This window comes from Melanerpes formicivorus, unplaced genomic scaffold, assembly GCF_026170545.1.
Source record: "Melanerpes formicivorus ecotype bairdi unplaced genomic scaffold, bMelFor1.0.p_v2 SCAF_315, whole genome shotgun sequence".
NCBI classification, from domain to species: Eukaryota; Metazoa; Chordata; class Aves; order Piciformes; family Picidae; genus Melanerpes; species Melanerpes formicivorus.
The window spans coordinates 35,001-45,000 of record NW_027142667.1 but is presented as its reverse complement, the minus strand read 5'-3'; positions in this window follow the sequence as shown (position 1 = coordinate 45,000).

Genomic DNA, 10,000 nt, shown 5'->3' with positions numbered 1-10,000 from the left:
CCCCCGCTGCCGGTTTGCGCGGAGCGCCCCCGCCTGCCGTTGCCTCTCGCCGCGGCCACCACCGCCCCCTCCACACCCCCGGGCCCCCGTTACCGGTTTGCGCGGAGCCCCCCCTCCCGACGTTGCCTCTTGCCGCTGCTGCCACCCCCAGCTCCCCACACCCCCCGGCTCCCGTTAGCGGTTTGCGCGGAGCCCCCCCTTCCCGCCGTTGCCTCTTGCCGCTACCCCCGCCCCCCCCCCCCGCTGCCGGTTTGCGCGGAGCCCCCCCGCCTGCCGTTGCCTCTTGCCGCGGCCGCCACCGCCCCCCCCACACCCCCCGGCCCCCGTTACCGGTTTGCGCGGAGCCCCCCCTCCCGACGTTGCCTCTTGCCGCTGCTGCCACCCCCAGCTCCCCACACCCCCCGGCTCCCGTTAGCGGTTTGCGCGGAGCCCCCCCTTCCCCCCTTCGCGGGCTGCCGCTTCCCTCCCGGGCTGCCCGGCTGCTCTCTAACCCCTGCGACCGAGGCGGCGCTGTTAGGGCGGCCGTGCCGGTGCCCCTTGCCGCAGCTAGCCTCTCGCCGCTGCCCCTCCCGTCCGTCGTCCCCCGTCCCCAAAAACTTGCTGCTCTCCACGCTGGAGCCTGCACGGGGGAGGTTGCGCTCCGCTCCTCCGGCCCTAAAGCCGCCCTCGCCCGCCCCCCGGCTTGCCGCTTGGCTCGGCTGCCCGCCCGCCCGCTAATCCCCCCAACGCCCCCACCCCAAAAACACCCCAGCCCTACCGCATGCCGCTCCCCCTCTCCCCGCTCTCGCTGACCGCTGCCACCCCCCCCCCACCCCTCCCCCCCGAAACAAACCCCCCAGCCCTACCGCATGCCGCTCCCCCTCTCTCCCTAGCCTGCCCCCCCCGCCGTCGCTTGCTGCTGCTGCTGCCGCCGCCGCCGCCGCCGCCGCCGCCGCCGCCGCCGCCGCCGCCGCCGCCGGGACCCGCCTCGGTCTGGTGGCGCGCGCTCGGAGATCCCCGGCTACCCGTCCGTCCGTCCCTCCCTCCCGCCCCGCCCCGGGGGAGGGCTCGGGGCAGCGCGGGCAGGCGGGGAGCAAAAAAAGGCGCGGGCGCCAAAAAACGTCGGGGTCCCGGGGTGGCGGAGGGGGGCGGCGGCGGGGGCGGCGGCGGGTACACGGCGCCGGGTCCAGCCCGTCCCGGGGCGGGGACAGGTGGTGTCGTCCGTCCCCGCCCCCGTAACCTGCTCTGAAGCATCCGCTTCCCGCCGCGGTTCGCCCTCCACCCCCCCGCCGCACACGCAGCTGCCGCTTCCCGCCGCCTCTGCCCCCCGCCCCGGGATCAACCACCCGCCGGGTCCAGCCGGTCCCGGTCCCGGGAACCTGCTCCCGGGGCCAGCCGGAGCCACGCCCCCTCCTCTGACGCTTCCAGCTGCCGCCTCCCCTCCCACCCCCCAAACTCACACTGGCCCTCGCCGGCCCGCCCACCCGCCTACCTGCTTGCCCGCCGCCGCTGGGTGGCGTGCCGGACACTCTCGCACACAGGTACACAGACAGGGACACAGGGACACAGGCACTCAGGCACACAGGGACACAGGGACACAGGGACACAAGGACACAGGGACACAGGCACTCAGGCACTCAGGCACTCAGGGACACAGGGACACAGGGACACAGGCACTCAGGCACTCAGGGACACAGGGACACAGGGACACAAGGACACAGGGACACAGGCACTCAGGCACTCAGGCACTCAGGGACACAGGGACACAGGGACACAGGGACACAGGGACACAGGGACACAGGCACTCAGGCACACAGGGACACAGGTGGCGGGCCGGAGGCCTCTCCCCACTGTGTGGCAGGGGTCCAAGAGCCACCCCAGCCCAACCCAGAGGGTCTTTTGCACCTCTCTAGAGGCCACCCAGAGACCCCAGGCCGCAGCAGAAGCCTCCCCCGCATGCTCTGCAGGCTTCCGACCCACCCCAGGCCGCACCAGAAGCCTCCCCCGCACGCTCTGCAGGCTTCCGACCCACCCCAGGCCACAGCAGAAGCCTCTCCCGCACGCTCTGCAGGCTTCTCAGCCACCCCAGGCCGCAGCAGAAGCCTCTCCCGCACGCTCTGCAGGCTTCTCAGCCACCCCAGGCCGCACCAGAAGCCTCTCCCGCACGCTCTGCAGGCTTCTCAGCCACCCCAGGCCGCAGCAGAAGCCTCTCCCGCACGCTCTGCAGGCTTCTCAGCCACCCCAGGCCGCAGCAGAAGCCTCTCCCGCACGCTCTGCAGGCTTCTCAGCCACCCCAGGCCGCAGCAGAAGCCTCTCCCGCACGCTCTGCAGGCTTCTCAGCCACCCCAGGCCGCACCAGAAGCCTCTCCCGCACGCTCTGCAGGCTTCTCAGCCACCCCAGGCCGCAGCAGAAGCCTCTCCCGCACGCTCTGCAGGCTTCCGACCCACCCCAGGCCGCAGCAGAAGCCTCTCCCGCACGCTCTGCAGGCTTCCGACCCACCCCAGGCCGCAACAGAAGCCTCTCCCGCACGCTCTGCAGGCTTCCGACCCACCCCAGGCCGCAGCAGAAGCCTCTCCCGCACGCTCTGCAGGCTTCCGTCCCACCCCAGGCCGCACCAGAAGCCTCCCCCGCACGCTCTGCAGGCTTCCGTCCCACCCCAGGCCGCAGCAGAAGCCTCTCCCGCACGCTCTGCAGGCTTCCGACCCACCCCAGGCCCCAACAGAAGCCTCTCCCGCACGCTCTGCAGGCTTCTCAGCCACCCCAGGCCGCAGCAGAAGCCTCTCCCGCACGCTCTGCAGGCTTCTCAGCCACCCCAGGCCGCAGCAGAAGCCTCCCCCGCATGCTCTGCAGGCTTCCGACCCACCCCAGGCCGCAACAGAAGCCTCCCCCGCACGCTCTGTAGGCTTCTGACCCACCCCAGGCCCCAACAGAAGCCTCCCCCGCACGCTCTGCAGGCTTCTCAGCCACCCCAGGCCGCAGCAGAAGCCTCTCCCGCACGCTCTGCAGGCTTCTCAGCCACCCCAGGCCGCACCAGAAGCCTCTCCCGCACGCTCTGCAGGCTTCTCAGCCACCCCAGGCCGCACCAGAAGCCTCCCCCGCACGCTCTGCAGGCTTCCGACCCACCCCAGGCCGCACCAGAAGCCTCCCCCGCACGCTCTGCAGGCTTCCGACCCACCCCAGGCCGCACCAGAAGCCTCTCCCGCACGCTCTGCAGGCTTCCGACCCACCCCAGGCCGCACCAGAAGCCTCCCCCGCACGCTCTGCAGGCTTCTCCGCCACCACAGGCCGCACCAGAGGATCTTTTGCACCTCTCTGGACGCCACCCAGAGACTCCAGGCCGCACCAGAGGCCCCCCCCCCCCAACCATTTACAGGCTGCAGTGCCAGCCTAGGCCCCGCTGGCAGCCTCCCTTGTCTGCTTTGGAAGGCCTCCCATCCACTCCAGACCTGCCTGGAGGCCTCCCTCGACTGCTCCCGGGGCCCTCGAAGCCACCCTAGGCCTTTCTGGAGGACCTGCTCGACCGCTCGGGCGGCTTCTGACGCACCCTCGGCCATCCGGCGCCCAGCAGCTCCCAGGGCCAGGCACCGGCCTCCCCCTCCGGCCGCCCCTGGGGCCGGGGGTGGCTCGGACTCGGCGCCCCCAACGTGTCGTCCCGTCCCCCCCCGCCCCGCACCGCCGAACATTCGCTGCAGCCGAGGGCTTGCCGCTCGACGCCTACCCCACCCGCCCAGCCCCCCGCTGCGGCCCGGCGCTGCCCCGGCCGCTGCGCCCCGCCTCTCATCGCTCCCCCCACCCGGCAACCGGCCGCCGGGCACGGCAAGTCCCAGGGCAGGGAACAGGTGCTGCCGGGACCCCGTGCTGGCTGCCGGCTTCCCGGGGCTGCCCCGGGCACGGACAGGTCGCCCCCCCGCCCCGGCGAATGTTCACCGAACCGGCTGCCGGCTGCCTTCGAGCACCCCCCGCCCCCCGCCACTATCGTCCCCCCCGCCCCCCCTCCGCCTCCGCTGCCGCTTCTCCCCGCACCGCCTCCACTGCCTCCCCCCGCCGCCGGCGAACGAGTCGCCGGATCCGTAGGGTGCCGGGAGCCCGAACGGCGAGCGGCTCCGGCTGCTGCCGGGGCCGCGGGGCTTCGAGCCGCTCCGGCCGCGGCCGGGACCCCGTGCCGGAAGCCGGCATCCCGGGACGGCCCCGGGACGGCCCCGGTCGCCGGCCGGGTGACGTTCAGCGAAGCGGCTGCCGCCAGTCTTTGGGCCTCCCCCGTGCCGGGGCCGCGGGGCTTCGAGCCGGTCCGGCCGCGGCCGGGATCCCGGGCCGGACGATGGCTTCCCGGGCCGGTCCCGGTCGCCTCCCGGGTGACGTTCACCGAAGCGGCTGCCAGCTGTCTTCGAGCCCCCCCCCCCCCTCCGCCTCCGCTGCCGCTTCTCCCCGCACCCCCTCCACTGCCTCCCCCCGCCGCCGGCGAACGAGTCGCCGGATCTGTAGGGTGCCGGGAGCCCGAACGGCGAGCGGCTCCGGCTGCTGCCGGGGCCGCGGGGATTCGAGCCGCTCCGGCCGCGGCCGGGACCCCGTGCCGGAAGCCGGCATCCCCGGACAGCCCCGGGACGGCCCCGGTCGCCGGCCGGGTGACGTTCACCGAAGCGGCTGCCGGCTGTCTTCGAGCCCCCCCCCCCCTCCGCCTCCGCTGCCGCTTCTGCCCGCACCCCCTCCACTGCCTCCCCCCGCCGCCGGCGAACGAGTCGGCGGATCCGTAGGGTGCCGGGAGCCCGAACGGCGAGCGGCTCCGGCTGCTGCCGGGACCGCGGGGATTCGAGCCGCTCCGGCCGCGGCCGGGACCCCGTGCCGGAAGCCGGCATCCCGGGACGGCCCCGGGACGGCCCCGGTCGCCGGCCGGGTGACGTTCAGCGAAGCGGCTGCCGCCAGTCTTTGGGCCTCCCCCGTGCCGGGGCCGCGGGGCTTCGAGCCGGTCCGGCCGCGGCCGGGATCCCGGGCCGGACGATGGCTTCCCGGGCCGGTCCCGGTCGCCTCCCGGGTGACGTTCACCGAAGCGGCTGCCGGCTGTCTTCGAGCCCCCCCCCCCCCTCCGCCTCCGCTGCCGCTTCTGCCCGCACCCCCTCCACTGCCTCCCCCCGCCGCCGGCGAACGAGTCGCCGGATCTGTAGGGTGCCGGGAGCCCGAACGGCGAGCGGCTCCGGCTGCTGCCGGGACCGCGGGGATTCGAGCCGCTCCGGCCGCGGCCGGGACCCCGTGCCGGAAGCCGGCATCCCCGGACAGCCCCGGGACGGCCCCGGTCGCCGGCCGGGTGACGTTCACCGAAGCGGCTGCCGGCTGTCTTCGAGCCCCCCCCCCCCTCCGCCTCCGCTGCCGCTTCTGCCCGCACCCCCTCCACTGCCTCCCCCCGCCGCCGGCGAACGAGTCGGCGGATCCGTAGGGTGCCGGGAGCCCGAACGGCGAGCGGCTCCGGCTGCTGCCGGGACCGCGGGGATTCGAGCCGCTCCGGCCGCGGCCGGGACCCCGTGCCGGAAGCCGGCATCCCGGGACGGCCCCGGGACGGCCCCGGTCGCCGGCCGGGTGACGTTCAGCGAAGCGGCTGCCGCCAGTCTTTGGGCCTCCCCCGTGCCGGGGCCGCGGGGCTTCGAGCCGGTCCGGCCGCGGCCGGGATCCCGGGCCGGACGATGGCTTCCCGGGCCGGTCCCGGTCGCCTCCCGGGTGACGTTCACCGAAGCGGCTGCCGGCTGTCTTCGAGCCCCCCCCCCCCCTCCGCCTCCGCTGCCGCTTCTGCCCGCACCCCCTCCACTGCCTCCCCCCGCCGCCGGCGAACGAGTCGCCGGATCTGTAGGGTGCCGGGAGCCCGAACGGCGAGCGGCTCCGGCTGCTGCCGGGGCCGCGGGGATTCGAGCCGCTCCGGCCGCGGCCGGGACCCCGTGCCGGAAGCCGGCATCCCCGGACAGCCCCGGGACGGCCCCGGTCGCCGGCCGGGTGACGTTCACCGAAGCGGCTGCCGGCTGTCTTCGAGCCCCCCCCCCCCTCCGCCTCCGCTGCCGCTTCTGCCCGCACCCCCTCCACTGCCTCCCCCCGCCGCCGGCGAACGAGTCGGCGGATCCGTAGGGTGCCGGGAGCCCGAACGGCGAGCGGCTCCGGCTGCTGCCGGGACCGCGGGGCTTCGAGCCGCTCCGGCCGCGGCCGGGACCCCGTGCCGGAAGCCGGCATCCCGGGACGGCCCCGGGACGGCCCCGGTCGCCGGCCGGGTGACGTTCAGCGAAGCGGCTGCCGCCAGTCTTTGGGCCTCCCCCGTGCCGGGGCCGCGGGGCTTCGAGCCGGTCCGGCCGCGGCCGGGATCCGGGGCCGGACGATGGCTTCCCGGGCCGGTCCCGGTCGCCTCCCGGGTGACGTTCACCGAAGCGGCTGACGGCTGTCTCCGAGCCCCCCCCCCCCCCCTCCGCCTCCGCTGCCGCTTCTGCCCGCACCCCCTCCACTGCCTCCCCCCGCCGCCCGCGAACGAGTCGCCGGATCTGTAGGGTGCCGGGAGCCCGAACGGCGAGCGGCTCCGGCTGCTGCCGGGACCGCGGGGATTCGAGCCGCTCCGGCCGCGGCCGGGACCCCGTGCCGGAAGCCGGCATCCCCGGACAGCCCCGGGACGGCCCCGGTCGCCGGCCGGGTGACGTTCACCGAAGCGGCTGCCGGCTGTCTTCGAGCCCCCCCCCCCTCCGCCTCCGCTGCCGCTTCTGCCCGCACCCCCTCCACTGCCTCCCCCCGCCGCCGGCGAACGAGTCGCCGGATCCGTAGGGTGCCGGGAGCCCGAACGGCGAGCGGCTCCGGCTGCTGCCGGGACCGCGGGGATTCGAGCCGCTCCGGCCGCGGCCGGGACCCCGTGGCGGAAGCCAGCATCCCGGGACGGCCCCGGGACGGCCCCGATCGCCTCCTGGGTGACGTTCACCGAAGCGGCTGCCGGCTGTCTTCGAGCCCCCCCCCCCCTCCGCCTCCGCTGCCGCTTCTCCCCGCACCCCCTCCACTGCCTCCCCCCGCCGCCGGCGAACGAGTCGGCGGATCCATACCGTCCCGAGAGCCCGAGGCGGCGGCACCCAGTGCGGGTCCGGCCGAGGCCGGGACCCCGTGCCTGTCGCAGGCTTCCCGGGACGGCCCCGGAACGGCCGCGGTCGCCGGCCGGGTGACGTTCTCCGAAGCGGCTGCCGGCTGTCTTCGAGCCCCCCCCCCCCTCCGCCTCCGCTGCCGCTTCTGCCCGCACCTCCTTCACTGCCTCCCCCCGCCGCCCGCGAACGAGTCGGCGGATCCGTAGGGTGCCGGGAGCCCGAACGGCGAGCGGCTCCGGCTGCTGCCGGGACCGCGGGGATTCGAGCCGCTCCGGCCGCGGCCGGGACCCCGTGCCGGAAGCCGGCATCCCGGGACAGCCCCGGGACGGCCCCGGTCGCCGGCCGGGTGACGTTCAGCGAAGCGGCTGCCGCCAGTCTTTGGGCCTCCCCCGTGCCGGGGCCGCGGGGCTTCGAGTCGGTCCGGCCGCGGCTGGGACCCCGTGCCTGTCGCAGGCTTCCCGGGACGGCCCCGGAACGGCCGCGGTCGCCGGCCGGGTGACGTTCACCGAGGCGACTGCCGGCTGTCTTCGAGCCCCCACCCCTGCCGTGGCCGCGGGGATTCGCCCCGGTCCGGCAGCTGACGGTTCCCTGTGTCGGACGCCGGCTTCCCGGGACTGCCCCGGGACAGCCCCGGTCGCCTCCCGGGTGACGTTCACCGAAGCTGCTGCCGCCTGTCTTTGTCCCCCCCCCCCGTGCTCTCCCTCAGGCGGGAGGTAGACGTGCTCTCCCTGGGCGAGTAGACGTGCTCTCCCTGGGCGAGTAGACGTGCTCTCCCTCGGCGAGTAGACGTGCTCTCCCTCGGCGAGTAGACGTGCTCTCCCTCGGCGAGTAGACGTGCTCTCCCTCGGCGAGTAGACGTGCTCTCCCTGGGCGAGTAGACGTGCTCTCCCTCGGCGAGTAGACGTGCTCTCCCTCGGCGAGTAGACGTGCTCTCCCTGGGCGAGTAGACGTGCTCTCCCTGGGCGAGTAGACGTGCTCTCCCTGGGCGAGTAGACGTGCTCTCCCTGGGCGAGTAGACGTGCTCTCCCTGGGCGAGTAGACGTGCTCTCCCTGGGCGAGTAGACGTGCTCTCCCTGGGCGAGTAGACGTGCTCTCCCTCGGCGAGTAGACGTGCTCTCCCTCGGCGAGTAGACGTGCTCTCCCTCGGCGAGTAGACGTGCTCTCCCTGGGCGAGTAGACGTGCTCTCCCTCGGCGAGTAGACGTGCTCTCCCTCGGCGAGTAGACGTGCTCTCCGCGGAGATCGCGCTTGTCGCCAAGGGGTCGCTGTTGCGCTCTGCCTCCGCCTACGTCATCGTACAAGCCGGCGTGATTTCTGCGACCTGCCGCTGGGCGGAGGTCGGCTGGTTGTGCGCTCGCGGAGCTGACGGCCCTCCAGTTCCGTATATGAGGGAACAAGCGACGCCGAGCACTCCCAGGGCAGCGCTGCCGAGCGGCTGCTCCAAGCCACCCGCCAGGCGGCTGGGCAGGGGTCCGTCTGGCTTCTCGGTGGCTTTCGCCCGGGTCAGAGAGGGGACCCGCGGGGCCGAACAAAGGCGCGGCGGTTTGGAGCGGCCGCTGGCGCACCCTCAGCGGTGTTGGATGGGTTTCGCTCGTCCGTGAGCCGGAGCCCAGCCCGGGCTCGGCAACGAAAGCGGGGAAAAGAAAAAAAGTTGACGAGTGGCTGGCGCCGGCCACTGCCGAAGTGTGGAACCCCCGAAGCGACGTTTGCCCGGTGGGGCACGGGGGCAGAGAAAGCCGGGGAGACGTGGTGCCGGCGTCGGTCCCACCAAGAATGGAAAGCAAGCCCGTCCAGGCACGGCGAGAGAGAGCCCGGTAAGGGGCAGAGAGAGTTCCCAGCACTGGACCCTCTTCACGGGGGTTCCCCCCCATGACCAAAGCCGCAGCCCGCGGGGGCACGGCATCGAAGGGAAAAGCCAGCGGCGGTGACTGGCCACTCGTATGCTATGGAGCCCGGCATGGGGGGAGGAGGGCAAGCCGGTGCCCCAGCACGGCTTCCTCCTGGCTCCAGAGGGGCGCCCCGTGATGGAGATGTAACTCGGTGCAGCTTGAGGGAAAATGCAAGCCCACATTTCGGGGAGGCAGAGGTGCCCTGTGAGCCGGTGCGGCCCGGTGCAGCTTGCCCCCCCCCCCATCTCTGGAGGGCGCCCCGTTTGCTCCTCCGGCGTGTTGCCCGCACGCCGAGCCCCGTGCCTGCTGGCTGCTCCCGAGGGCGGTGGCGGGTGCGCGTGGCTGTGTCTGTCCCAGAAGAGCGAGGCCGTGGGGCCTCCGCTGGCTTCCTTTCCTTCTGTCCTTGTTGATCGATGAGGCCTTTCGGGTCGCGTCGGAAAGGGCCCCCGGCCGGCAGGGCAAGGGCGGTCTTCCTTTCCACTTCGCTTCCCGTCGCGTGTGAGGTGTCGTCCTCGTTCCCCCAGCCCCGAGCGGCTCGAGCGGGGGGGAGCCGTGGCGTTAGCGGCCCGGCGCGTGCCTTGCCGCATCCTCCCCTTTCCACCTCCCCCCCGGCGCTGGGGCAGGGTTCGGGGACCGGTCTACCGCAACCGGCTTTGTGACTGCTGCGTGGCCCCGTGAGTTTTCAGGTGTCCTAAAACGCGTGAGGCGCCGGTGTCGTCCTCGGTTCCGGGTACCCGCGGGTGCCGGCCGCGAGCAGCTGCGTGTGGCGGGGGTTGGCCGAGCCGAGAGCGAGGCGGCGGCGTCGCGAAAGTTAAAAGGGGCTAAAAGCGGCGCCGCGCGTGAGGCCTCACCTGCCCGGGTGGGGTCCCCGAGGGTTCCTCCCTAAATGAAACCTCTAGCCTGAGAGGGGCGGCTTTGTGGCCCGTACCCCCGCCCGCTGCCGAGCGAGCCGCCCCGGCTCTAAGGTCCTGGCGTGCCGGGGGCGCGCCCCGCTTCCGCGGGTCGCTGTCTCCTCTAGCACGTCCCGGTGCTCCCGTGGCAAGG